The sequence below is a fragment of the Mesoplodon bidens genome, assembly GCF_964165515.1.
Source record: "Mesoplodon bidens genome assembly, chromosome: 6".
NCBI lineage: Eukaryota > Metazoa > Chordata > Mammalia > Artiodactyla > Ziphiidae > Mesoplodon > Mesoplodon bidens.
This window is the reverse complement of record NC_138162.1, coordinates 37,007,567-37,016,993: the sequence shown is the minus strand read 5'-3', so window position 1 is coordinate 37,016,993 and position 9,427 is coordinate 37,007,567.

The window sequence follows — 9,427 nt, the reverse complement described above, 5'->3', positions numbered from 1 at the left end:
CCTTGGTGCTTCTGGTGACTTTGTAGACAGAAACTGGTTATTATAGACCAATACTTTGTCTAAACCAGGCTGCCCGCTGGTCATTGAAATACACAGGGAGCTTGAGTGAATACTCACAGAAGGAGATGGGGCCCTGCCTTAACCTACAAAAACACCTCTCCACCTCCACTTTAGGGCTTTGGGAATTTGGTGACAAACTCCAACAAAGTGTATGTATTCACAGATTTCTACCCTTCACTGGAACTACTGCCTCTGAACTATCCATTTTCAGGGTAGCCATAACTTGTTCCATCATGACCCCTAAAAGCATAGATTTCCCAGATATTGTCAGTCCAAAGGAAGCCAAAATATTCCCTTGCATAATGTATTAGTTTGCTAGAGCTGCCATTACAAAGTACCACAAACTGGATGGCTTAAACAGCAGAAATGTATTTCCTCAAGGTTCTGGAAGTTAGATGTCTGAGATCAAAGTTGTCGGTAGGTTTGCTTTCTTCTCTGTGTGTGTCCTCATCTCTTAGAAGGACACCAGTCATACTGGATTAGGGCCCACTCATGTGACCTCATTTTACCTCAGTTACCTCTTTAAAGGCTCTGTCTCCAAATACAGTCACCTTCTGAGGAACTGGGGGCTAGGACCTCAACAAGAAGTTTGAGGGGACACAGTTGAGCCGATAGCACACATTTGTCCCTTAGGAGCTCGTGGCCCTGCTACGAATCTTCAGGACCTTAAGAGCACGGCTCTGAGAAGAGCCGTCTATTCTTTAATCTCACTGACTGGGGCCTGTGCTCTTTGTGCAGGGAAAAGAGAGTTGAGATGGCAGATGTTTGAAAAGCAAAGTTCTTAAATCGTTAAAAACGTAAGTCTTATACCAAAGATAGCATGAGTTTAAGTTTTATTTAACTCATTAATGAAGGAGATGGCAGAAGGACAGAGCTGGATAGAAAAGAATTAGAAGAACTAGGTTTGGGGCTTCCCTGGTGACGCAGTGGTTAAGAATCCGCCTGCCAATGCAGGGGTCACGGGTTCAAGCCCTGCTCCGGGAAGATCCCATGTGCCACAGAGCAACTAAGCCCACGCACCACAACTACCAAGCCTGCGCTCTAGAGCCCACGAGCCACAACTACTGAAGCCTGCGTGCCTAGAGCCCGAGCTCCGCAACAAGAGAAGCCGCCGCAGTGAGAAGCCAGAGCACCACAATGAGGAGTAGCCCCTGCTCGCAGCAACTAGAGAAAGCCCGCACGCAGCAACAAAGACCCAACGCAGCCAAAAATAAATTAAATAAATAAAAAGAAGAACTAGGTTTGATATAATTAGTGGGGAAAGGAATTCTGAAATGAGATTTCTAATTTAAATATAAAGCCAGTTAATCTTCTGCAGGCAATTAAACCATATAACATTTGAGGTTCTCTTCTCTTCCAGATACTTAAAACATCCTTAACAGTTTTCTACAAGTTAACCTCTAACATAGGATTGTTAGTCACCTAATCATCATTTGGTATTATTTCAAAGTTGTATTTTTCTTGCATGAATAAAGTCATCAGTCAGAATCTAACACATATTGTCATTTATCCTGAGTCTCCTTGAACAACTTTGCCAGCCATGGACCTTAAAAGACGCAGTTCTAAAGATTGGCTTCTGGCATGACAGCATGAGGGGCTCTGCTGACCTGCTCCCCAGTAAGATTGGTGGAAAAAAAAAAAAAAAAGGTTTAAGGACTCTGGAAATGGTCCTAAAGAGAAACAGCACACAAAGAAACATGTATTCAAGAACATCTACCAAAACCTAGTAAGAAAGGTCAGAGTCTATGGTATTTGAACCAAGATGGCTTCCTCTCTCCCTGGTCCCAGCTCCCAGGCAGACAGCTGCAGCCAAGACCATCTCCCGGCTCACAGAGGATTTTCTTCCTGGGAGCTGCAGAACAACAGCTTTTCTCATCTTACCCGCAGCCATCTGTTGCTGAGACTAAGTCCCGAGTGTGGTCAAGAGGTGGGGGCTTTGCTCTCCCACCCAGCCCCTAATCATGGAGTCGAGACTTGTTCTCAGATGGGGCATGTTGAGAATACTGGGGCCTGTCACTTTTGCCCTGGCTACATCAGGACAGACTTAACATGTCCATTTAAGGAGACTTGACTTTATCTTGCACACAGTGGAGAACCATGAAAGTGCTTTAACTTGTGTTGTCAGTATGGCAGCCACTAGTCACATGTGGCTTACTGAGCACTTGAAATGTGGCTAGTCCAAACTGAGAAGTGCTGTAAGTAGAAAATAGACCCTGGATTTGAAGACTTGGTACAAAAGAAAGAATGTTAAATATTTTATTAATAATGTTTCATATTTAATACATGCTGAAATAATACTTCGGTATATTGTGTTAAATAAAATATTTTGAAATTAATTTCACCTGTCTTTTAAAATGTGACTGCTAGAATGTTGTAAATTACATATGAGGTTCAAATTTGTGGCTTATAGTTATATTTCTATTGTTCAGTGCTGCTTTAACTCACTGAATGAAGATAGAAGAAGGTCAAGAGCATGATTTCTGAATCCAGACTGTCTGGGTTCAGAAGAGCTGTGCAAAGATCCTGGGCAAATTTCTTAGTTTCTTGGTATATTAATTTGCTAAGGCTGCCGTAACAAAATACAACAGACTGGGTGGTTTAAACAACAGAAATTTATTTCCGTATAGTTCTGGAGGCTGGAAGTCCAATATCAAGTTGTCAGCAAATTTTGTTTCTTCGGAGGCCTCTCCCCTTGCTTGCAGATGGCCATTTTCTTGCAGTGTCCTCACATGGCCTTTCCTCCGTGCTCATGCATCCCTGGTGTCTCTTCGTCTTCTAAGGACACCAGTCATATTGGATTAGGGCCCCATTCTTATGACCTCATTTAACCTTAATTACCTCCTAAAGGCTTATCTCCAAATATAGTCACATTGGAAGTTAGGGCTTCAACCTATGAATTTGGGGGGACACAATTCAGTCCGTTACACACTTGGCGTTTTGGTTGCCTCTATAAAATGGGGATGATAATAATACCTTTCTTATAAAATTGTTGTGAGGAATAAATGAGTTACTATACATAAAGTACTTAGAACAGTGCCTGAACATATTACATGTTATCCAAAAGCTATCTTTTTTTTTTTTTTCAAAAGCTATCTATTATTGAACAGTCATTTGTTCATCCAGGTCCTCGATCACATGATAGACTGACCTTCATCTTCCTGTAAGGAAATGATCCACACCCTCCAGCTAAGCCAGAAATTTGAATTAAACAGGGTGCTGTCAACAAGGTGGAGCCTCTGCAGACACCTATTCCTTATCCCTCTACCAGTGTCTTTTTTCAGCACTATTTTTTCCATTTACAGCAGTTTTTCTCAACTCTTCTTTATTCTCCTTTGATAAACATGCAAATCTCATGCTCCCCTTTAGGGTTGTTAGAAAGTTTATAATAATGTAACCATCATAGCTAAAAACAAAACAATAGCAATTTTTTTTTTTTTTTTTTGCTGTACGCGGGCCTGTCACTCTCGTGGCCTCTCCTGTTGCGGAGCACAGGCTCCGGACGCACAGGCTCAGCGGCCATGGCTCAGAGGGCCAGCCGCTCCGCGGCGTGTGGGATTTTCACGGACCGGGGCACGAACCCGTGTCCCCTGCATCGGCAGGCAGACTCTCAACCACTGCGCCACCAGGGAAGCCCAGCAATAGCAATTTTTGAGAACAAATAAATGCATATTGGTCTTTTTTAAAAATCCATGTTTTTTAACCTTATTAAGGTGGTTACCAATGTGAGCACTGAGTGTACAGTACAGCTCACCATAAAAGCTTTGCATCTTATGCAGTGTGGAAGACAAAGCATTTTCTAAGTCAAGTCTGCGCTTGCTTGGTTTGCATAACCAGAGGCGCAGACAAATCAGCTCAGCAAGGGTACAGTGTTGGAAATGATATAACGGCACACAAATCGCTTCTCTTCTCTGTGATAAACTGGGAACTACTTTATCCCCAAATTGTCCAATATGCTTTCCTAAATGTTCTCTTATGTAACTGACTCAAACTTGTGTTCATTTCAACCCTTCTTGAGATTTTTCCTGGCAAAGACTAAATATCAGGAAGGAAGAGTTTTCCCCCGGAGTTTCCCGAAGGAAATTGGGGTCTACCCCTGACACGAGGAAAAGTTATCCTGAATTTATCCTGCAGCTGGACTGGAAGGGGTTGGAATTTGTTTTTCTTGGAAGCCAATCTCAAAATCCTTGTCCTTTAGAACACCATCAAGATGAGAAAATGAAAAGACATTTCAATATCAACTTGAATCTAGAAATGGATTTTGGTTATAAATGCTTACAGGAACAAGCAAGTTTGGTGTTCGACCCTTTATAATTCAGATTCAGTGTCTTCAGGGCTTCAATTCTATATTCCAAGCAAAACAAACTCAACTGCAAAGTTAGGCTTTTTCGAAAATTTTCAAAAGTTAGCCTCGCCCTAAAGTAGGGTAATAGTTTCTAAATTTAGCCAAGTGAATATTTCTTTGGCCACCCACAAACTTCAGTATGGGACTGAAGAAATTTGTACAAATTTGGCACCGTCATTCAGATATTCACAAAAAAGGCCAATAAGCCAGTCGTTTTCTACCCACATCCTGATTGCCTTGATGGCGACCTGCCAGCGACTCTAAAACTTACTGCAGCCACACCCATTGTTTGTCCCTTTTTTCCTCTTTCCCTCCTGTGACCAGGTTCTCATTCCCTCCTACCTCCCCAGAGATCTCACTCTGTCCACCATCCATTATCTATACCCATTGGCTCGTCTCTCCTGCTTCTTCCATCTCATCTGCTTCACTGGATTTTCCTGTCAGCCTTTTAAACATTCTCAACTCTCTCCAATCTTAAAACAAGGAAATGAAACCCCCAATGCTCCTTTGCCTACCATTCTACATCTCATCTTCCCCTTCACAGCCAGACTTCCAAACAGAATGGTCTCTGCTTCTTCATCTTCCTATACTCATCAAAGCCCCCTCTCTCGTGCATGGGAAGGACTCAAAATCAGAACTTGCTTTAAAATAAAAACCTACACTCCCCTTCAAACAGAGAATACTGACTTTGTGTTTGCACAGGTGGTACCCAACATGCAGTATAGATGTTTGCTGAGCGCCATCTTGGTCCCGCAGCTTGTTCTGAATGCTTTCTCATTCCATGTTCTCCACGGGCCTGTCACCCTAAAGTGTCACACTTGAATCTCTGTATTTTGCATTAGGAAGTGAGTTTTTTAAAAATAAAAGTATTTTCTATGTTTCCCCCCATTCTGAGAGTCTGACATGCTCCCTTCCCACCCCCTGGTTGATAATCACTGATCTAAAGAGAGTAAACATTTAGGGAAATAATAATTCCTTCTTTCTTCTAAGTAGACTATGGAACCAGACTTTCTGCACCAGTAGCAATGACATCCCCAGGAAGTATAGCCGATTAGAATGCAAACACAGCCTTGCAATTAGGGCTTCTGAATGCCAGGTGACCTTTACTCTCACAGTGGAAAGGTCATTGTCATGTTTCTCTTTTAATTTGTGACTGAGAGTGAATGTCATCACCCACCATCTCTTGCTCAGAAGAGATTACCAGCCACTATGTAAATAATGCAGCTACAAGTAATTTGATTTCCCAAGACTGCAGACCTTTAAAGGGAGGTGATCCTTTATTTAAGGAATAACAGAGATGAAACCTGGAGAGGTATCGTCCTTGGTGAAACCAAGGCGAATATGAACATACCTCCTGGCTCCAAACTCGGGAAATTATTGGCCATTCATTCAGTACACGGTAAAGTACTTACTATGTGAGGTCCTGGGGTCACAAGGTCGAATAAGACAAGGCTCCTTGTCCTGGTTAGAGGGAGAGAAATAACTAAGCAGGCATTTATTAAGCACTGTAAGAGAGTATTTATAAAACACCAGCGGAGCACAATGGAAGGGAAAGGAGCCAGAGTGAAGTGTGGGCAGGGTCTTGAATGATGTAATAGTCAAGAGAGTGTAGGTGATGCTGTGATAACAGATAAACCCTAAAAGTTCACAACTTTCAACAATAAATAAAAGTTCACTTCTATGAACCAGGCAACCATCCTCCATCTTGTAGTTACACCATCTAAAACATGGCCTCCAAAGTCTCCTCAGCAGGGAAAAAGCAATGATCCTTAAAAGCCCCGGTTCTTCTTCTTTTTTTGGCCAGGACGCACAGCATGTAGGATCTTAGTTCCCCAATGAGGGATCGAAGCCACGCCCCCTGCATTGGAAGCACAGAGTCTTAACCACTGGACTGCCAGGGAAGTCCCAAGGCCCTGGTTCTTTTTTTTTTTTTTTTTTTTTTGGCCCTGGTTCTTAAATGCCCCACTGCTTGTCTGAGAAGTGACACATGGGACATACTCATATCATATGAGCCACAACCACAACTACTGAGCCCGCGTGCCACAACTACTGAAGCCTGTGCACCTAGAGCCCATGTTCCGCAACAAGAGAAGCCACTGCAATGAGAAGCCTGCACACCACAACAAAGAGTAGTGCCCGCTCACCACAACTAGAGAAAGCCCGTGCACAGCAATGAAGACCCAATGCAGCCAAATAAATAAATAAATTTATTTTTAAAAAATACAGTGTAATTGTGTTCACAGGGTACAAATTTTGAATATATTGTATCAAAAACAGTAAATCAAAATAAAAAATTCAAATTATTTTAATATTTACAATTTAAGAAGCTGTTTTCTAGGGACTTCCCTGGGGGTCCAGTGGTTAGGACTCCACACTTCCACTGCAGGCAGCTTGGTTTGGATCCTTAGTCAGGGAACTAAGATCCCACATGCTACGAGGCACAGCCAGAAAAAAAAAAAGTTTTCTTCTAAAATAGTCAAAATCCTCTGTTAAAATGAAGAGTAAAATAAAATACACATTATGATGGGTTAATATCAACATTTGAAGTCAGAATCATTTTAAAAACCTGACTTAATTTAATTTTGTAAAGATTTGATTGTCTATAAAATCTAAAAAATAAGTCTATAGGGCTTCCCTGGTGGCGCAGTGGTTGAGAGTCCGCCTGCCGATGCAGGGGACACGGGTTCGTGCCCCTATCCCGGAAGATCCCACATGCCGCGGAGCGGCTGGGCCCGCGAGCCATGGCCGCAGAGCCTGTGTGTCCGGAGCCTGTGCTCCGCAACGGGAGAGGCCACAGCAGTGAGAGGCCCGCGTACAGCAAAAAAAAAAAAAAAAAAAAAAAAAAAAAAAGTCTATAAACTTAAAACTACTCACAGTTCTAGCCTTTAATACTCATTTAGCTGCCAACAGTAAAGAACTGGGATCATGCATCATATGCATTAGATGTAGACCAATATATTTACAAATTTAAAAGTCATATGAATTGTATTTTTTTTAATTTTATTTATTTTTTATTTTTGGCTGTGCTGGGTCTTTGTTGCTGTGCACAGGCTTTCTCTAGTTGCGGCGAGCGGGGGCTACTCTTCGTTGGGGTGCGCAGGCTTCTCATTGTGGTGGCTCCTCTTGTTGCGGAGCACGGGCTCTAGGTGAGCAGGCTTCAGTAGTTGTGGCACATGGGCTCAGTAGTTGTGGCTCGTGGGCTCTAGAGCGCAGGCTCAGTAGTTGTGGTGCACAGGCTTAGTTGCTCCGCGGCATGTGGGATCTTCCCAGACCAGGGCTTGAGTCCATGTCCCCCTGCATTGGCAGGCAGATTCTTAACCACTGAGCCACCAGGGAAGCCCCATATGAATTGTTAAGGTTGCAAAATACTCAACTGTCATGGTTGCAAAAACTGTGCAAATTCGTGAGTACCTCTAGAGCCATGGATTAGGTATAACGTGAAGATATCCTCCCCTCTAAATTATTACCTCCTCTGTCCCCCTGCTGAGTGCACTCACCTCCAGCTGCCGCTGTGTCTATTGCCAGTAATTTATGTGGGATTAAAATGTATATATTTTTGTAAGTCACTTTCTTTTTCTTTTTTAAATTTATTTATTTGTTTTTATTTGTGGCTGCTTTGGTCTTCGTTGCTGCATGTGGGCTTTCTCTAGTTGTGGCGAGCAGGGGCTACTCTTCATTGGGGTTCGTGGGCTTCTCACTGCAGTGGCTCCTCTTGTTGTGGAGCACGGGCTCTAGGTGTGCGGCTTCAGTAGTTGCAGCATGCAGGCTCAGTAGTTGTGGCTCACGTGCTCTAGAGCGCAGGCTCAGTAGTTGTGGTGCATGGGCTTAGTTGCTCCGCGGCATGTGGGATCTTCCTGGACCAGGGATTGAACCCATGTCCCCTGCACTGGCAGATGGATTCTTAACCACTGCACCACCAGGGAAGTCCAAGTCACTTTATTTTTCAATAGGGCCAAGGGGCCTGGTGGCTGAAACAGCCTGTGCCCACTGTCACCCATGTTGAGGGGGAGCTGGGAACACAGAGCTGGCCTCCCTCCCCAGACACCTGCTGGCACAGCTGGGGAAGCAGCAGTCGCTTCTTGGATCCAAGTCTGGCCTCGGGCAGGGGCTGGGCAGAGAGGGCTGTTGGAGGGTCACAACCACCGCCAGGCCATTCTTGTCACCACCGTGACCTTACTCTCCTGCCCTGCTCAGGCCTGCTGGTGTCGTGCCTGGGTGAGGGGCAACACCAGTGTGTGGCACAGGCTCTAAAGTGGGTAGTAGGGGGAAAGATCTCTCCCTGGGGTCTTACTCCCAGGCCAGGGGAGATGAGCGTGACAGTGCACTTGTGAGGCTTTCCTGAGGGCAAGGCTCCAACAGCAGCCTGACAGGCCCCCTCCCCACTCCAGTGGGTGTAGCCGAAGCTACAGCCTTGATCCCATCCCACCCCATCCCCCAAAAGACGAAGTCAAATAAATGAGTTGATTGACAAAAGAAAGAAAGAAAGAAAGAAAAACAGATAGTGGACACTCAGCACTACTGGAAACTGGTATTTCATCATGAAAGAATCTGTTACATCCGTACTATCACAGAGAAGGGATTTAATAAGTTAATTATCTGTCTTCTCTCTCCTTTACGTACTTTCAGTTCTCAATCCTCCCTACCCTTTGAAGTATCTACCTCTGAGGTCAGGAGTGATATAATGAGAAACTTTCTGGGTATTTCTGGGTATTTGGAAGCTGCCACCTCTTGTTTCAAGAATGTGGGGCAGGGATTTCCCAAGTGATGCAGTGGTTAAGAATCCGCCTGCCAATGCAGGGAACACAGGTTCCATCCCTGGTCCGGGAAGATCCCACATGCTGTGGAGCAACTAAGCCCGTACGCCACAACTACTGAGCCTGCCAGCCACAACTACTGAAGCCCGCGTGCCTAGAGCCCCTGCTCTGCAACAAGAGAAGCCACCGCAATGAGAAGCCCGCGCACCACAGCGAAGAGTAGCCCCCGCTCGCTGCAACTAGAGAAAGCCCTTGCGCAGCAACAAAGACC